General features: G+C 37.7%; 1 protein-coding gene across 3 annotated transcripts in view; it reads left to right on the plus strand.

The window, feature by feature from the left end:
• The first annotated feature begins 3,028 nt into the window (after window positions 1-3,028).
• Window positions 3,029-17,732, plus strand: part of LOC116272003 (cysteinyl leukotriene receptor 1) — a 36,450-nt gene continuing 21,746 nt past the window's right edge. For all 3 annotated transcript variants that reach the window (XM_031660804.1, XM_031660803.1, XM_031660805.1), the window contains exon 1: window positions 3,029-3,542. The gene's annotated coding sequence lies outside the window, so the exon portion shown is untranslated. The remainder of the gene's footprint in view (window positions 3,543-17,732) is intronic.

The raw sequence follows: 17,732 nt of genomic DNA on the forward strand, positions 1-17,732 counted from the left end.
AGACTAAAATTAATTTAACAAGCATATATGTCTGTATAGAGCTGGGCTTTGAGTATAGTCATGCTCTTTACCCTTCCAAAGTGCAATTCGTATTGGCTGTGAAAAAATTTCAATCCTGGAGAAAGAAAAATTACTCTTTTTGATTTTGTGGTAAAATAATGGCATCTTGAGAGAGCCTCTTTCTAGCCTGTTTTTTCATCTATAATATGAAAGAGTTGGACTAGATTTATTTACTCAACAAACCAAACAAGGCAATGAGCTAACAGCTGAGGACACGATAATGAATCAGACATGTCATACCCTCAGGAATTCAATTTAATATAAAGTCTGAACCAGATGATGATTTTTCATTACCTCTTTCAGCTCTGACTCCACATAAGCTATGGATCCTGTCACTTATGTGTGAATACTGTTGCGACTGAAAATTATTTATCCTTCTACCCAAGTCTTAGTTCATTGAGACAGATTTCCCATCCAAATACGTGTTATCCCCACTCTCCCTCACCACTCCCTATTTGGTCTTCCCTATCTCAATAAGAAAGTAAGAACTGAAGGAGTCTGGGAAAATGAGCAAGAGTAGAGAGAGAGCAGCAGATAGGTATCATTCTGGGCACTTCAACCTTTCCTAAAGTGAAAGAGAATGTGAGAGTAGATATGTAATGAAGATGGATGGATGGGAAGAGAAAAGATAAAAAGATGAAGAAAGGATACAAGGAGTCTGATGTCATTTATAGCAAATGTGGTGTAAATTGATCCAGCTGTACAAGGCAAAGACCCATTTGGGAATGGGTGCATCACTGCATTTCCCATTGCTCAGGAACACAGAATTAGCTAATGAAAGAAACAAGTAGGGGAGCACAAAGAAGAACCACAAGAAACACCCTCTCTGCCACAGCTATTTTGGTGCCAACTTGAAGCTCAAGGATTGAAGGGGGCCCGCCCCTCCACACCTGTGGGTATTTCTCGTCAGGTGGGATGAGAGACTGAGAAAAGAAATAAGACACAGAGAAAAAGTATAGAGAAAGAACAGTGGGCCCAGGGGACAGGCACACTCAGCATGCGAGGACCTGCACCGGCGCTGGTCTCTGAGTTCCCTCAGTATTTATTGATCATTATTTTTACTATCTTGGTGAGGGGAGTGTAGCAGGGCAACAGGTGGGGAGAAGGTCAGCAGGAAAACATGTGAGCAAAGGAATCTGTATCATGAATAAGTTTAAGGAAAGGTACTGTGCCTGGATGTGCACGTAGGCCAGATTTATGTTGCACTTTACACAAACACCTCAGTGTAGCAAAGAGTAACCGAGTAGTATTGCTGCCAGCATATCTCGCCTCCAGCCACAGGGTGGTTTTCTCCTATCTCAGAATAGAACCAACGGGAATGGTTGACTTTACACCGAGACATTCCATTCCCAGGGAGGAGCAGGAGACAGAAGCCTTCCTCTTATCTCAACTGCAAACAGGCCTCCTTCTTTCACTACCACTCTTCAGCAGAGACCCTTTATGGGTCGGGCTGGGGGATGGTAAGGTCTTTCCTTTCTCACGAGGCCATAACTCAGGCTGCCTCAGTGTGGGGAAATCTTGGACAATACTCAGGCTTCCTTGGGCAGAGGTCCCTGCGGCTTTCTGCAATGTATTGTGTCCCTGGTTAATCGAGAATGGAGAATGGTGATGACTTTTACCAAGCATACTGCCTGCAAACATATTGTTAACAAGGCACATCCTGCACAGCCCTAAATCCATTAAACTTTGATTCAATACAGCACATGTTTCTGTGAACACAGGGTTGGAGCTAAAATTACAGGTTAACAGCATCTCAAAGCAGAAACAATTTTTCTTGGTACAGATCAAAATGGAATTTCTTATGTCTTCTTTTTTGACATAGACACAGTAGCAATCTGATCTCTCTTTCTTATCCCCACAAAGGATCTAGTCCCTTTCTCTTTTCTTCATTTCTTAAGTATGAATTGCCCTTCCACTGTAGCTCAAAATGGCTATAACATTTCAGACTGGAGGAAAAGTGATAATTCACTCTTTGTCTCACTTATAAACTTTCCTATAGATCTTTGGGGATCCAAACTCAGTTGAAGAAATACTAGTTTGAATGTCAGTTTAGTTACTAAAACTCCCTAGGGGAGGATTAGAAAGTCTAGTCTTGAATCCAAATGTTATCATCCCTTCTAATGTGGTTGGATAGCCTTTTCCTCCAACTATCACCATCACCACCACAATCCAGAACTCTGTGAAAAGAGATAAAGATTCAAGGGGCCTTAGAGTGATTGCCCCAGGTTGGTTGTGAGGTAATTCTTGTACCTAAAGATACAAAGTTTGAGCAAATGACTTTGTCCCTACAGCAGGTAGCAAGCCAGAAGGCTACTGCTGGGCTCATATTTTACAAGTACATAAAACTAGTTGTTAGTTATGGGGCATGTTTACAAAGTGTTAAAATCAACATATTTATGCCCATCTCCATATAGAATCTTCTTAATATAACTCAAGATAATTGATGTAACAAATTCACATCAGGGTCTTCTCAATTTGGTTTTTAACAATGAAGTGCTTACCCAGGCTTCAATCAGCACATACCAGACTGCTATGTCCCTATTGTCCAGAAGCCATACTGAGCACCCCAGAGCTCTAACACCTCAGAGCCTAGCCAAAGGCCAAGAACACTTGCCTGATCCCCCAAATTTCCAACACAGGACCACTGACAGCAAGCCCAGTCATTCCAGATCATCTTCAGTGAGACAAAAAAAGAAAAAAAAACAGTTTTAATCCAATGGAGCCAATTTATTATGAAGACTTCAGGAAACAAAGCTCAAAAAGTAACCAGAAAGGAAAAGGCATTTTAGAATGTGGATAGAGCCACATGTGTCATTAAGGAGAGAGAGTGAGAAACAGAGAGATGAAATTTACGTTGCTTAAGATCAAGTTTCACATAATGCCAGTTATATTAGCATATACTGGCATGATTATCTTTCCCCACTTACAAATAGTCTAATGACCTCCCAGTCATAGAAATCAGAGAGAACTAAGCTGAAGAGAGAACACTCCCCTCTGCTTCCCATCTTAAAGCAGCAGAATAATTTCCTGAGAATTCTATTCCTGAAGCTAGGAAGAAAAGCTTATTTATACATACACGCAACCTGCAAGTCTCCAGTTTCTATTCTTCCTTCCTCTCTGACCCTTCCCCTCCCCCACTTTGCACCAGAGAAGTCAGACTCCGGGAGTGCTTTAACAGTTTGAAGGCTAATCTGAAAGAGGAAGAAGAATCTGTATATCTGTATATATTGGCTAGCAAATGTGCCCTGCCCTCTCTCCTCTTAAAAATAGCAGCAACCCATCTTTGCAAAGAAGCTTGCCTATAGAGCAGGCACTCTGTGAATGGACTGTGCTTTTATGACCCTACAGGGTATCCAGATACTGTGCAGCTCACCAACAAGGATTAGTTGCAAGGACTGGTAGATCGAATTTACTGAAGACTTGGAGCTTGCTTCTGAGAAAAAACGCAAAGGACAGTAAACTGTGGACCTTGAAGTTAGCAGGTAAGGAAACTCAGTATTCAGTACTGAGACCAGAACAGTATGTAGTAAAACGTTACTGATGGTAAATTTTAGCAAATTCCCAGGAGTTTGGGGATAAGTTATCTGCCTTGCTTGCTTTAAGTTTGGGTGCTAGTATGAATTCTTTCTGCTTTATTTCTTAGCCAGAGATCTGATTATATGATCAGTCTGTCAACAAATATTGCTCAGTGCTTCTTCTAGGGCTCGATGTGGCAATATACAGAGGAGACACACTCTGCAAGCCTCTAGCACCTTTGCAATTAAGCCAGAAATGTGAGATATGTTTTCAAATCCCATTTTGAGGGTTCAGTGGAGTTTCTCTAATGTAGTGATATTTTCCTTCAATATGGAAAATAAATATGTAGTGATTACTGAAGGTAAACCAGTGGAGAGTAAAATTTTCATAAGGTAGTTTCACATTTATTATCCCCCCCGAACCTTTCAACACCCTATAATTTAGACAAGGTAGGTGTTACTGTCCGTGTTTATGAAAGAGAAAATAGACTGAGAGAGGCTAAAAAAAATTCTTGAAACACACCGTACAACTAGAAAGTAGCCAGTTCTGGCCAGAGACTGTAAAAATAAAGCTCTCTCAACTATAACTGAATAGAAGAAAATTGCACGATCTATTTAGCAACTTAGACTCATCTGGCGTAGACTAAGTTTACACAGAGCCAAAAATTCATACATTTTAATAAAATCTTTAGCCAGTAACATTTTTCTACTTAGCGGCAAAAAAGCTGTTTTCAAGAGGAAACAAATGGGTTGGTGAGCTCCACCTACTGAATTCAGTGGTTCTGCTTTCCAGTATTCTGATTATTTTGAAACCTAGAGAGAAGCTATGATACCATACATCTAACAAATGATTATTTTAAAAGAAACTGTAACTAAATCTGAACTAGACTGTACACTATTTTAAATACAAAAAAAATGTATTTTTACAATGCATTACAAAATACAAAGGACTGCATTACATTTGAAATACATTAGGAAAATTTGTTCCTAGACAATTTTAACTTTATTGCAAGAAGTCTTAATCATTCAAAAATGGTTTCTGTTGTTGTTTTACTATTAATGGCTTAATTAGAACTAAAAGCTATCTGTTTTTACATCATAAACAACCTCAAGTGCTATATTTACATTCATCCATAAATAAATAAAAATTATTTATTTTTAATAAAAAATTGTTCCCCTGTTCCCCTAAGTATTGACTACACCAGCCAATCAGGGTTCCTCCTAATAAAATAAGTCAGTTTGGGAGCCAGTAAGCACACAGATAATGGTAGGTTAAGAAAAGTTTGCAATTTGCTTTTAGACTTAATTTAGCATGTTAGTGTATTCCTAACCCAGAATCATCAACTCTCATTTTCCACTACCTTCCCTTAATGAAATTTTGATGCATTTAGAAACTATTTATCTATCATAAAAGCAAGATTCTTCCACAGTATAGAAAATTATAAGTTTGTATTTTCAGTATAATTGGCCAATAATAAAGGGAAGGTGCTGATTCTTAAGGTACATACCCAACCTGGTGAATTCGATACTGTGAATGGTAACTATCATAATCTCCCAAATAACATTGCCCAGTATGGACCTCTACTTTGGTCCATTTTGTTGTTCTCATGTTCTTAACACCTAACAGTGGCTGCTCTAAACTATCTTGCTGCATGGATTTCAATGGGAGATAAACTGGGTAACTGGGATCACTGGGAGTTCACCCTAGCTTTGACATGTAAACAGCTGGGTGTTCTCTGGCAAGTTAATGGCCATTAGTATTTCTTGGTTCTTTTGTGTATCTAATGCAGTAATGAGCTAATAGGAATATTTTCTAAATCTCTTAAAATGATAAATATAAAATCTGAAAGCAATTTGAAAACACAAACCACCATCAGAAGGATTTTGTTTAAATTCCATTCATTCCAGTAGGATAAAACACATAACAAAACTGATTGCATGGGGAGAGAGTAGAGCTAGATACTTTCTACTCCCTACACTGTATTTCTAGGTCAGGGACATCACTCTAAGTCTCAGCAACTTCATCCTACTCTTAGGACCTGTCAGTAGCATCAAACACTCTGGATTATAGTTGTCACTAGCCCTACAATACTTATGCACACCCTCAATGTGAACTCTAAAAGGAGTAAAACTATTTAAGAGTAGTATTTAAGAAGTATTTCTGTGAAAGCACTATCCACTTTTTGTTGTTACTACTTTAACCAAGCCCATTGATTCTTAGGATTATATGCTAAGGATTAAAATAGTTTTTTGCACCAAGTTTTGAATGCAACACAATATCCCACTACTCTTTCATAAAACCACTAGTTCAATCACAGATTTGGTTATAATACAAATCATGTTTTTAAAATATGTATGTGTAGTTGTGTGTGTGTGTGTGTGTGTGTGTCTAAAATAAAAAGACCTAAAGTCACTTTTATCTCTCACTCCAGTGTTATTTGCATTTCAGGCCACATGAACACCTATGTGGTATGATTTCAGGGTCAGTGAGAAAAGTTTTCCCAGTTCAATCAGATATGAACAAACTGTTGAAAGATATATTTATATCAGTCAACCCTACAAAAGATAGATTAGTCAGTATGTCAATTTGTTGCTTTGCAGTGCAGAAATAAAACTGTTGACTGGGTGTGGTGGCTCACACCTGTAATTCCAGCACTTTGGGAGGCTGAGGTGGGTGGATCACAAAGCCAAGAGATTGAGACCATCCTGGCCAATATGGTGAAACCCCATCTCTACTAAAAATACAAAAATTACCTGGGCGTGGTGGTACCTGCCTGTAGTACCAGCTACTTAGGAGGCTGAGGCAGGAGCATCACCTGAACCCGGGTGGCAGAGGTTGCAGTGAGCCAAGATAGAGCCACTGTACTGGAGCCTAGCGACACAGTGAGACTCCGTCTAAAAAAAAAAAAAACTAGAAGGAAGCCTGATAGACTCATAGCAAGAAGTACATATCCTCATCCTTACAGAAAAGGCAATAAAGTCATTCCTTTTACCTAATTTGATTAGATAAATCCAGACATCTTAGGTCCATTAATTCATGTTACAATCAAGGTGCTAAAACACCATCAGATGACAATTACTTTTGCCTTTAATTAAGAATTCTTTATGGATTAGTAGAAAAGGCCACTGTATAAATTCTTCTATACTGCTGCTTCATTCTGTCTCATCCCACTCCATCTCATCATGACATGACCTCTCCTTTCTTTGTGCCCCACAGTCCTTCTTCTAGACTAGGGGTGGGGGGTACATAGGGAAGAAAAGAGAAAGAAAAAATATTTTAAATTTGGGGGATAAGTTAGGAAGAGGTCCTTATAGAAATAGAGGAAAAGAGACAGAAGAGTAAACATAAGCCCTTGGACATTTAACACATAGTTGATTTTCCTTTTGATGAATAAAATGTCATTATCTTGTTTAGAGTGCTTTCAGAATCAATATAACCCAGACATTTGAGCTCTACTTAAATGTAACTGATAGAAAAGAAACAGGAGTTCAGATCTAGACTTAGGGTCCTTGAGCTAAAGAAAAAATAGGAGATATTTGGATATTGTTTTATTTTTCATCAATCCCTTTTCCCTAAAAGGGAAAGAAAAATCCAATTTTGAATAGCATTTCAAGATGTCTAAAGTATAAGACTTGTTAAGATTTCTCATAAATTTCACATTAACAGTGTTTGTTTCTAGAAATGGTTGTCTTTGTGTTGTCATGGATTCAACAAGCTCAGTGGAATTGAGCTAATAATAACAACACTCAAACATCTCAGATGTGTCTTACATACTTATTCCAAAGTTCCTAGAAAATGTTCAGGCCTCAGAAGGTAATAAAGCTTCTTTTCATTCCAAATTGGTTACCATTTGTGGTTGATCTGAATTTGAATTCTTACTTAAGACAAAGGGCCTTAAATAAAAAGCAATCTCATAGAGAACAATTATTTGGCAAGAACCAGACATCTAAATGCCAAGATGATAGAAGCAGGCCTCAGAGTTAGCTGAGAGCAATGACCTCAGAACATCAGAGGATTCCAAGCTGCTAGGAATTAGGTAGAGAGTTATAGAGGTATTCCTGGAAAAAGGCCCTCTAGTTAGTGCTTTACAAGAAGTTCAAAAGTATGTATGTAAGTTGCAACACATTTTTATCATCCAAACTAGGGGTGAAAGTATCCTGCACTATACACTGTCGCACGCACTCATGCACTCCTCAAGATCTCTATTGCCTTTTGGTAACTTTCATTTCCCTTAAGGTCTGGTCTTATGCATCCTTTTAATCTGGTTACACAGGATAAAGCATTTTTGGCACAGTACAATGGAAGGAGACACACTGTCACTAGTTCTGAATGCCACAGTCCAAGGTCCTTTTTGGTTTGACAGTGTCATATAAAGTTTAGATTCCAACTGTCTGACAACAGAATGGCCTGAATTGATGGGTTTGACGTTCTCCTCTTAAGGAGAATAAGAGACTACAGAAGAAACACCTGAGAACTGTCAGCAACGAAGTATCAGTCCCCCCATAGTTTTAAATACCAATGAGAATACATATCCTTGGAAATGTATTCCCAAAAAGCATATCCCTGTGAGCAACACATCCCTGGAAATATAAAGTAAGAAAGCTACTTATTGTAATGATAGGGCTAAAGTGATCACAGACAGAAGGGTCATTCTGCCCTCTTCCCCCAAATCCTTCACTACGATGGAAGAAAGTCACTGGGATCATTAGTATAGCCTGATGGTTTGTAGATTAAGTCTCCATAGAGAATGAGTAGCTTTACTCTAGTCAATCAATAAACAATCACTCAATAAACATCAATTCCACATTTTCCTATGTGCAAAGAGAGATATGACTGTGGGGTGGTGTGGTCAAAGTAGGTGAGCCTTATATGAATAAGAAAGAGAGTAATAAAAATTTAAATTTTAAAGAGCTTTGTAATTTACAAAACACTCATATTTGTTGACTCTCCTATTCATTCAGATATTGATTCAACAAACATTAATGAGTGCCTACTGTATCAAAAGATTAATACAGCATTGTCCCTAACCTCCCTGAGCTCAGACTTACAGGATGGCACAACCAACTTTTTTTCATTTGACAGTAATAGGCTACATGGAGAGGAGGAAAGAGGGCACTGGGGAGTTGGTCAAATAAAAACAGTGCTCCACTGAGCTGCACCCTCTTAAAATATGTTTTCTGCATCCTGCCACTGCTCAGCACCAGAAGAGGAAGTATCAGTTTTAGGAACCCTGAGTCCCAGCCTCCCCACTTCCTCTTCTGCTTTGGCCCTGCCTTCATCACCCCACTCCTGTTGGCAGTCCTCCAACACATACAGACTATCTGGTGCATGCTAGTATTTACTAGAAAGGTAAAGGAAATCTTGGCAGGCATATAACTTAATAGAATCATAAAAGTACATCCAGATACTGATTTAATCATATTGTCTCTGCTGTTGGTTCAATCCAAAAATACCCATCAGTCTCATTCAAACCCTATAATCAAACATATCCTTGAGTCTTTGGATTTCCATTAGTCTCTGACCTATGGCACTTTTGAACTCTCCTCCAGCCCCACCAGACCATTTATGGTTTTTTTTGTTTTGTTTTTTGTTTTTTTTTTTTGAAACAAGAGTGCACTCTTGTTGCCCAAGCTGGAGTGCAATGGCAAAATCTCGGCTCACCGCAGCCTCTACCTCCTTGATTCAAGAGATTCTCCTGCCTCAGCCTCCTGAGAAGCTGGGATTATAGGCATGTGCCACCATGCCCGGCTAATTTTGTATTTTTAGTAGAGACAGGGTTTCTCCATGTTGGTCAGGCTGGTCTCAAACTCCCGGCCTCAGGTGATCCACCCACCTTGGTCACCCAAAGTGCTGGGATTACAGGCATGAGCCACTGCTATGCCTTCTTTGTTTTAAGATCTTTGCCTCCCTTTCTGCCGAAATGTGTAGATTCAATCTGCTCCACCCTCTTTCCTTTCTTCTCTGGTGATTTGTAAAGTGTCCATCCATGAGCCATGGTCCCCTGCACTCTGCGAATTTTCAGGTTTCTTTTAAATAGATTCTACCCTGCTCGATGTATCCACATTTTACTATCACTTTACATCATTATTTAGATTCTTGCATAACAGCACCTGTGCTTACACACACACAGACACACACACACACACACACACAGAGAGAGAGAGAGAGAAACATGCTCCTTCCTCTGATCCTAGACATCCACCCTGGAAAATTACATACTCTATTACTCAACAGCTCTTAAAACCACACAGTTACTCTTCAAAGTTGCCCAATTCGGAGAGGAAAAGAGCAAAAAATGAATAAAGCAATTCACTGCCACTAATGAGCTATGAGCTTACTGTCTAAATGGGTGTGACAGGCATGTAAGCAAAAACAGTAATTACAGCACTGTAATAAACGAAAACTATGCACATGGGAGTATTCATAGAGAGTGATAACTTCAACATAAATCTTGAAGTGTAAGTAGAAATTTGCCAGGTTCACCTCTTGATTATTTAAGTGTGAAAGAGGATGCATAGATCACCGTGAAGTAGCTAAGGCATAACGAGATAAGGATGCTGAACTAAGTCGTAGAAAGAAAGAAAGAAAGAAAGAAAGAAAGAAAGAAAGAAAGAAAGAAAGAAAGAAAGAAAGAAAGAAAGAAAGAAAGAAAGAAAGAAAGAAAGAAAGAAAGAAAGAAAGAAAGAAAGAAAGAAAAGAAAGAAAGAAAGAAAGAAAGAAAGAAAGAAAGAAAGAAAGAAAGAAAGAAAGAAAGAGAAAGAAAGAGAAAGAAAGAAGGAAAGGGTCAGGAGGCATTGCAAAATAAGAATCAACAGGACTTGATGAGGGATAAAATAAGGATAGGGTGGAGTCAAAGATGACTGCCAGGTCCTATGCCTGACTGACTGGAAGACTATTACTGTCATTGAAGAAACAGAAATATAAGATGGGGAAGTTAATGTTGAAGAGAAGGTTGTATTTGTCTGAAAATATGTTTGAAATTTTTTAAAAGACAAGATATCGAAGTAGAGCAATCTAATAAGCAGCTGAAAATGAGAGACTAAAGTTTAGGTAAGTCATTTGTGGCTGTAGTGGACAGAGATTTGAGTCATCTGCATGAAAGTTTTCTTTTTATTTTTAACTTCTTAAGTTCAGGGGTACATGTGCAGGATGTGCAGCTTTGTTACATAGGTAAATGTGTGTCATGGGGTTCATTGTACAGATTTTGTCACCAAGGTATTAAGCCTAATATCCCTTAGTTATTTTTCCTGATCCTCTCCCTCTTTCCACCCTCCTACCTCCAACAGGCCCCAGTGTGTGTTGTTCCCTTATATATGTCCATGAGTTCTCATCATTTAGCTCCCACTTATAAGTGAGAACATGCGGTATTTGATTTTCTGTTCCTGCATTAGTTTGCTAAGGATTGTGGGCTCCAGTTCCATCCATGTCCCTACAAAGGACATAACCTCATTCCTTTTTGTGGCTTCATAGTATTCTATGGTGTATATGTCATACATTTTCTTTATTCAATCTATCATTGATGGGCATTTAGGTTGATTCCACATCTTTGCTATAGTGAATAGTGCTGCAGTGAACATATGTATGCATGTGTCTTTATAATAGAAAAATTTACATTCCTTCAGGTATATACCCAGTAATGGGGTTACTGGGTTGAATGGTATTTCTGTCTCTAGGTCTTTTAAATTTAATTTTAATAGTATTGGGGGAACAGGTGGTTTCTGGTTACATTGGTAAGTTATTTGGTGATGATTTCTGACATTTCAGTGCTCCCCTCACCCAAACAGTGTACACTGTACCCAGTGTGTAGTCTTTTATCCCTCACTCCCTTCCCACCCTTGCCTGAGTCCCCAAAGTCCATTATGTCATTCTTACGTCTTTGCATCCTCATAGCTTAGCTCCCACATATAAGTGAGAACATATAAATGTTTGGTTTTCCATTCCTGAGCTAGTTCACTTAGAATAATGGTCTTCAACTCTATCCAGATTGATGCAAATGCCATAATTTCGTTTATTTGTATGGCTGAGTAGTATTCCATGGTGTAGATATACATTTTTATACAGTCATTGATTGATGGGCATTTAGGCTGATTCCATATTTTTGCACTTGTGAGTTGTGCTGCGATAAACATGCATGTGCATGTGTCTTTTTCATATAATGACTTCTTTTCCTTTGGGTAGAAACCCAATAGTAGTATTGCTGGATCAAATGACAGTTCTACTTTTAGTTCTTTAAGTAATCTCCATACTGTTTGCCATAGTAGTTGTACTAGTTTACATTTCCTCCAGCAGCATAAAAGTGTTCCCTTTTCACCACACCCATGCCAACATCTATTTTTTTTTATTTTTTAATTAATTCTTGTAGGAGTAAGGTACTATCTCATTGTGGTTTCAATTTGCATTTCCCAGATAATTAGTGATGTTGAGTATTTTGTCATATGTTCTTTGGTCATTTTTATATCTTCTTTTGAGAATTGTCTATACATGTCCCTTTTCCACTTTGTGATGGGATTATTTGGTTTTTTCTTGCTGATTTATTTGAGTTGTTGTAGACTCTGTATATTAGTTGTTTGTCAGATGCATAGTTCACAAATATTTTCTCCCATTCTGTGGGTTGTCTGTTTACTCTGCTAATTATTTCTTTTGCTCTGCAGAATTATTTTAGTTTAATTAGGTCTTATCTATTTATTTTTGTTTTTGTTGCATTTGTTTTTGGGTTCTTGGTCATGAAGTCTGCCTTAGCCACCATCTAGAAGAATTTTTCCAATGTTATTTTCTAGAGTTTTTATGGTTTCAGGTCTTAGATTTAAGTCTTTGATCCATCTTCAGTTGATTTTTTGTGTAAAGTGAAAGACAAGGATCCAGTTTCATTCTTCTACATGTGGCTTGCCAATTATTTCAGCACCATTTGCTGAATAGGATGTCTTTTCCCAGCTTATGTTTTTGTTTGCTTTATTGAAGATCAGTTGAATGCAAATATTTGGCTTTATTTTGGGGTCCTGTATTCTGTTCCGTTGGTTTATGTGTTTATTTTTATACCAGTACCATGCTGTTTTGGTAACTATAGTCTTGCAGTATTGTTTGAATTTGGGCAATGTAATGCCTTCAGATTTCTCCTTTCTGATTAGTCTTGCTTTGGCTATGCAGGTTCTTTTTTGGTTACATATAAATTTTTGGATTCTTTTTCTAGTTCTGTGAATAATGATTATGGTACTTTGACAGGAATTGTGTTATATCTGTAGATTACTTTTGGCACTGTGGTCATTTTCACAATATTGATTCTACCCATCCATAAGCATGGGATGTGTTTCCATTTGTCTGTTATCTATGATTTCTCTCAGCAGTGTTTTGTAGTTTTCCTTATAGAGATCCTTCACCTCCTTGGTTAGGTAGATTTCTAAGTATTTAATTTTTGCTGCTGTTGCAAAAGAGATTGAGCTCTTGATTTGATTCTCAGCTTGGTCATTGTTGGTGAATAGCAGCACTACTGATTTGTGTACATTGATTTTGTATCCTGAAACTTCACTGAATTCGTTTATCAGATCTAGGAACTTTTTGGATGAGTCTTTAGGGTTTTCTAGGTATACAATAATATCATCAGTTAACGGCGACACTTTGACTTCCTCTTTACCAATTTGGATGTCTTTTATTTCTTTCTCTTGTCTGATTGCTCTGTCTAGGACTTCTAGTACTCTGTTGAATAGAAGTGGTGAAAGTAGGCATCCTTTTCTTGTTCCAGTTCTCAGGGGGGATGCTTTCAAATTTTGCCATTCAGTATAATGTTGGCTGTGGGTTTGTCATAGGTAGCTTTTATTATCTTAAAGTATGTTCCTTCTATGCCAATTTTGCTAAGGGTTTTCATTCCTAAATGAATGCTGGATTTTGTCAAATGTTTTTTCTGCATCTATTGAGATAATTATATGATTTTTGTTTTTAATTCTGTTTATATGATATATCACATTTATTGATTTGTGTATGTGAAACCATCCCTGCACCCCTGATATGAAACTCACTTGATCATGCTGTATTTTCTTTTTGTTATGCTGTTGGATTCAGTTAGCTAGTATTTTGTTGAGGATTTTTGCATGTATGTTCATTAGGGATATTGGTCTGTAGTTTTCTTTTCTTATTATGTCCTTTCCTGGTTTTGATAGCAGAATGATACTGGCTTCGTAGAATGATTTAGGGAGGACTTTCTCTTTCTCTATCTTTTAGAATCGTTTCAGCAGGATTGATAACAATTCTCCTTGAAATTTCTGGTAGAATTCATCTGTGAATCCATCTGGTTCTGGACAATTTTTGTTAGCAATATTTTTATTACTGTTTCAATCTCCCTACTTGTTATTGGTCTGTTCAGAGTTTCTATTTCTTTCTGATGTAATCTAGGAGGGTTGCATATTTCCAGAAATGTATCTATATCCTCTAGATTTTCTAGTTTGTATGTATAAATGTGTTCACAGTAGGCTTGTATTTTTTTTTTTTTTTTTTTTTTTGCATTTCTGTGGTATTGGTTGTAATATCTCCCATTTCATTTTTAGTTGAGTTTATTTGGATCTTCTCTCTACTTTTCATGGTTAATCTTGCTAATGCTCTGTTAATTTTGTTTATCTTTGTGAAGAACCAGCTTTTTATTTAATTGATCTTTTGGGGTTTTTTGTTTCAATTTTATTTAGTTCTGCTCTAATCTTTGTTATTTCTTTTCTTCTGCTGGGTTTGGGTTTGGTTTGTTCTTGTTTCACTAGTTCCTTGACATGTGATCTTAGATTGTCTCTTTGTGCTCTTTCAGATATTTTTATGTAAGCATTTAATGCCATAAGCTTTCCTCTTAGCACTGCTTTTTCTGTATCTGCAAAGCTCTGATAAGTTATGGCACTATTATTCTGTTCAAATAATTTTTTAATTTCCATCTTGATTTCATTGTTTACCCAAAGATTCTTCAACAGCAGATTATTTAATTTCCATATGTTTGTATAGTTTGGAAGGTTCCTCTTGGAGTTAATTTTCAGTTTTATTCTACTGTGGTCTGAGAGGATACTTGATATGTTTTGATTTTCTTAAATTTTTTGAGACTTGTTTTGTAGCCTATAATATGGTCTCTCTTGGAAAATGTTTCATGTACTGTTGATAAGAATGTATATTCTGCAGTTGTTGAGTAGAATGTTCTGTAAATATTTCTTAAGTCTATTTGTTCTGGTGTATAATTCAAGTCCATTGTTTCTGTGTTGACTTTCTGTCTTAATGACATGTCTAGTGCTGTCAGTGGAGTATTGAAGTCCCCCACTATTATTATGTTGCCATCCATCTCATCTCTTAGGTCTACTAGTAACTGTTTTATGAGGTTGGGAGCTCCAATGTTAGGAGCATATATATTTATGATTGTGATATTTTTCTGTTGCACTATTTTATCATTATATAGGGTCCCTCTTTGCCTTTTTTTTTTTTTTTTACTGTTATTGATTTAAAATCTGATTTGTCTAACATAAGCCTAGCTACTCCTGCTGGCTTTTGGTTTCCATTTGCATGGAATATTTTTCCACTCCTTTACCTTAAGTTTATGTGAGTATTAATATTTAGGCGTTAGATGAGTATCTTGAAGACAGCATACACTTGGTTGGTGGACTTTTATCCATTCTGCCATTCTGTATCTTTTAACTGGGGCATTTATGCCTTTTACATTCAATATTAATATGGAGATGTGAGGTACTGTTCCATTCATCATGCTAACCTGTTGCCTAAATACCTTGTTTTGTTTTGTTTTGTTTTCATTTTGTTAGTGTTTTATAGGCCCTTTGAAATTTATGCTTTAAGGAGGTTCTGTTTTGATGTATTTTGAGGTTTTGTTTTAACATTTAGAACTTCTTTCAGCGTTTCTTGTAGTGCTTGGTAGTGGAGAGTTCTCTCAGCATTTCTTTTTCTGAAAACCACTGTATATCTCCTTCATTTGTGAAGTTTAGGTTTGCTGGATACAAAATTTATGGCTGAAAATACTTTTTCTCAAGGAGGCTAAAGATAGGACCCCAATCCTTTGTGGTTATAAGGTTTATGCTGAGAAATCTGCTGTTAATCTGATAGGTTTTCCTTCATAGGTTACCTAATGTGATGATCTTTTTGCAATTAACTTCCCAGGAGTTCTTTGAGCTCCTTGTATTTGGATGTCTAGATCTCTAGCAAGACCAGGGAAATTTTCCTCAGTTATATCCTCAAATAAGATTTCCAAACATTTAGATTTCTCTTCTTCCTCAGGAACATAACCTCAAATTTCGTGGAGGCTTTGTTCATTTTTTTATTCTTTTTTCTTTGTCTTAGTCTGATTCATTAATTCAAAAGCTGTGTCTTCGAGTTCTGAAGTTCTTTCTTCTACTTGTTCTAGCATATTGTTGAAACTTTCCACTGCATTTTGTATTTCTCTAAATGTGTCTTTCATTTCCAAAAGTTGTGATTGTATTTTCTTTAAGATATCTATTTCTCTGGAGAATGTTTTATTCATATCCTGGTTTTTTTTTAATTTAAGTTGATTTTCACTTTTCTCTCGTATCTCTTTGCATAGCTTAATAATGAATCTTCTGAATTCTTTATCTGGCAATTCAGAGATTTCTTCTTGCTTTGGATCTATTGCTGCAGAACTAGTGTGAACTTTTGGGGGTGTTATAGAACTCTGTTTTGTCATATTACCAGAATCACTTTTCTGATTTCTTCTCATCTGGATAGACTGTTTCTTAAAATTGTTATTGAATTTATTTTTTATTGAACTGTGGTTTTTTGGATTTTTGGGGTTTTGTCCCTCTTAAGGATCTGACTTCAATGTTTATTTTACCCTAATTTGCTTTTGATGCTCACTCTGTATGAGATCCTTAGTTATAGTGTGTTTGTGCATTGGCTTTTCCCAATGCTGGTTGTAGTAGTTAGATTCTTGGTGTGTGGTCATATTTACTGTCTCCTATGGAGTTAAAATGGCAGGGATCTCTCAAAGCTTATCACATTCTCTCATGATATACACTTTATTTATTCATTTAATTTTTTCTACGTGTTTTATTTACTGAGTTGATGATTCAGGTTTCAGGCCAGTCAGGGAGGTAACCCTGGGTAGGCACCAGTTGTGGCTAAGGCAAGCAGGTAGATGTAACATCCAACAGTGGGCCAAGGTCTCAGCCTTGATGAAGGTGTCTGGGGGAGCTCTCAATTAGATGTGCTAAGGTTTTATCATGATGAAGAGTGGGAGCTACCTTACCTCTTCTGCTAGGTCTTCAGGAAAGCTATTCACCTCACAACCTCACTCCTGTTCTAGTGTTTCAGTTATTCAGATCAGACAGGCATTTCCTTTCATCTATAGAAATGTTGATATTTCAAGTAGGAAGGAATTGTGACTGCCTCTTGTGCAGGCCTGAATCTGGAGTGTGCTCCTTCTGTGGGGCTGTGCCCACCCTGGATTTTTCCAGAAAGGTTGTCTATAGGTGACTCCACACTGCATTCCTGTGGGAGAAGCCCCAGCTGTGTCTGCAGTGGAGTACCAGAGGGGAACAAGAACCCCTTCTCCAAGTCCCTTCATGATCACAGAGATTACCAGCTTGTTGGGGTATAAGTGCAGACTTCCCCTACTGCACCCAGCACTGCAATTGTGCCTCTGCTGTGAGAAACTACCCACCAGTGGAAAGATCTGAACTCAAGTCCTACTGTTCAGATTCTTTTGCACTACAAGGTGATCCATTGATGTGGTGTTCTCTCCCTTCCCCTAGGAATGGGGCTTTATGAGAGCCAAACTGCAGAGATTGTTACTGCTCTTCTGGGTCTATCCACCCAGTAGAGATACCAAGCTCTAGGGTGGTGCTGGGAAATATCTGCAAAGAATCCTGTGAGGTTATCTCCCAACCATGGATACCAGCACCTGCTGTGGTTGAGGTGGCAGGGGAGTGAATTAGACTCTGTGAGAGTCCTTGGTGTAGATATGATTAGTGTGCTGGCTTTCTCAAATGCTGGTTATGCTAGCAGTGAAGTTGTACAGTGAACAGACCCAAGACCTCTGGTTAGCCGGGACATTGCAGGTGGTGATATTTTCTGTTGTTTTCTTCTTCCCAGGAGCAGGGTTATTCTGCCACGTGTTCCCGTAATGGCCTGAATTGGTTGGCCTCCAGCCAGGAGGTGGTGCTTGCAAGAGAGCACCA

This window comes from Papio anubis, chromosome X (assembly GCF_008728515.1).
Source record: "Papio anubis isolate 15944 chromosome X, Panubis1.0, whole genome shotgun sequence".
In the NCBI taxonomy this organism is placed as follows: domain Eukaryota; kingdom Metazoa; phylum Chordata; class Mammalia; order Primates; family Cercopithecidae; genus Papio; species Papio anubis.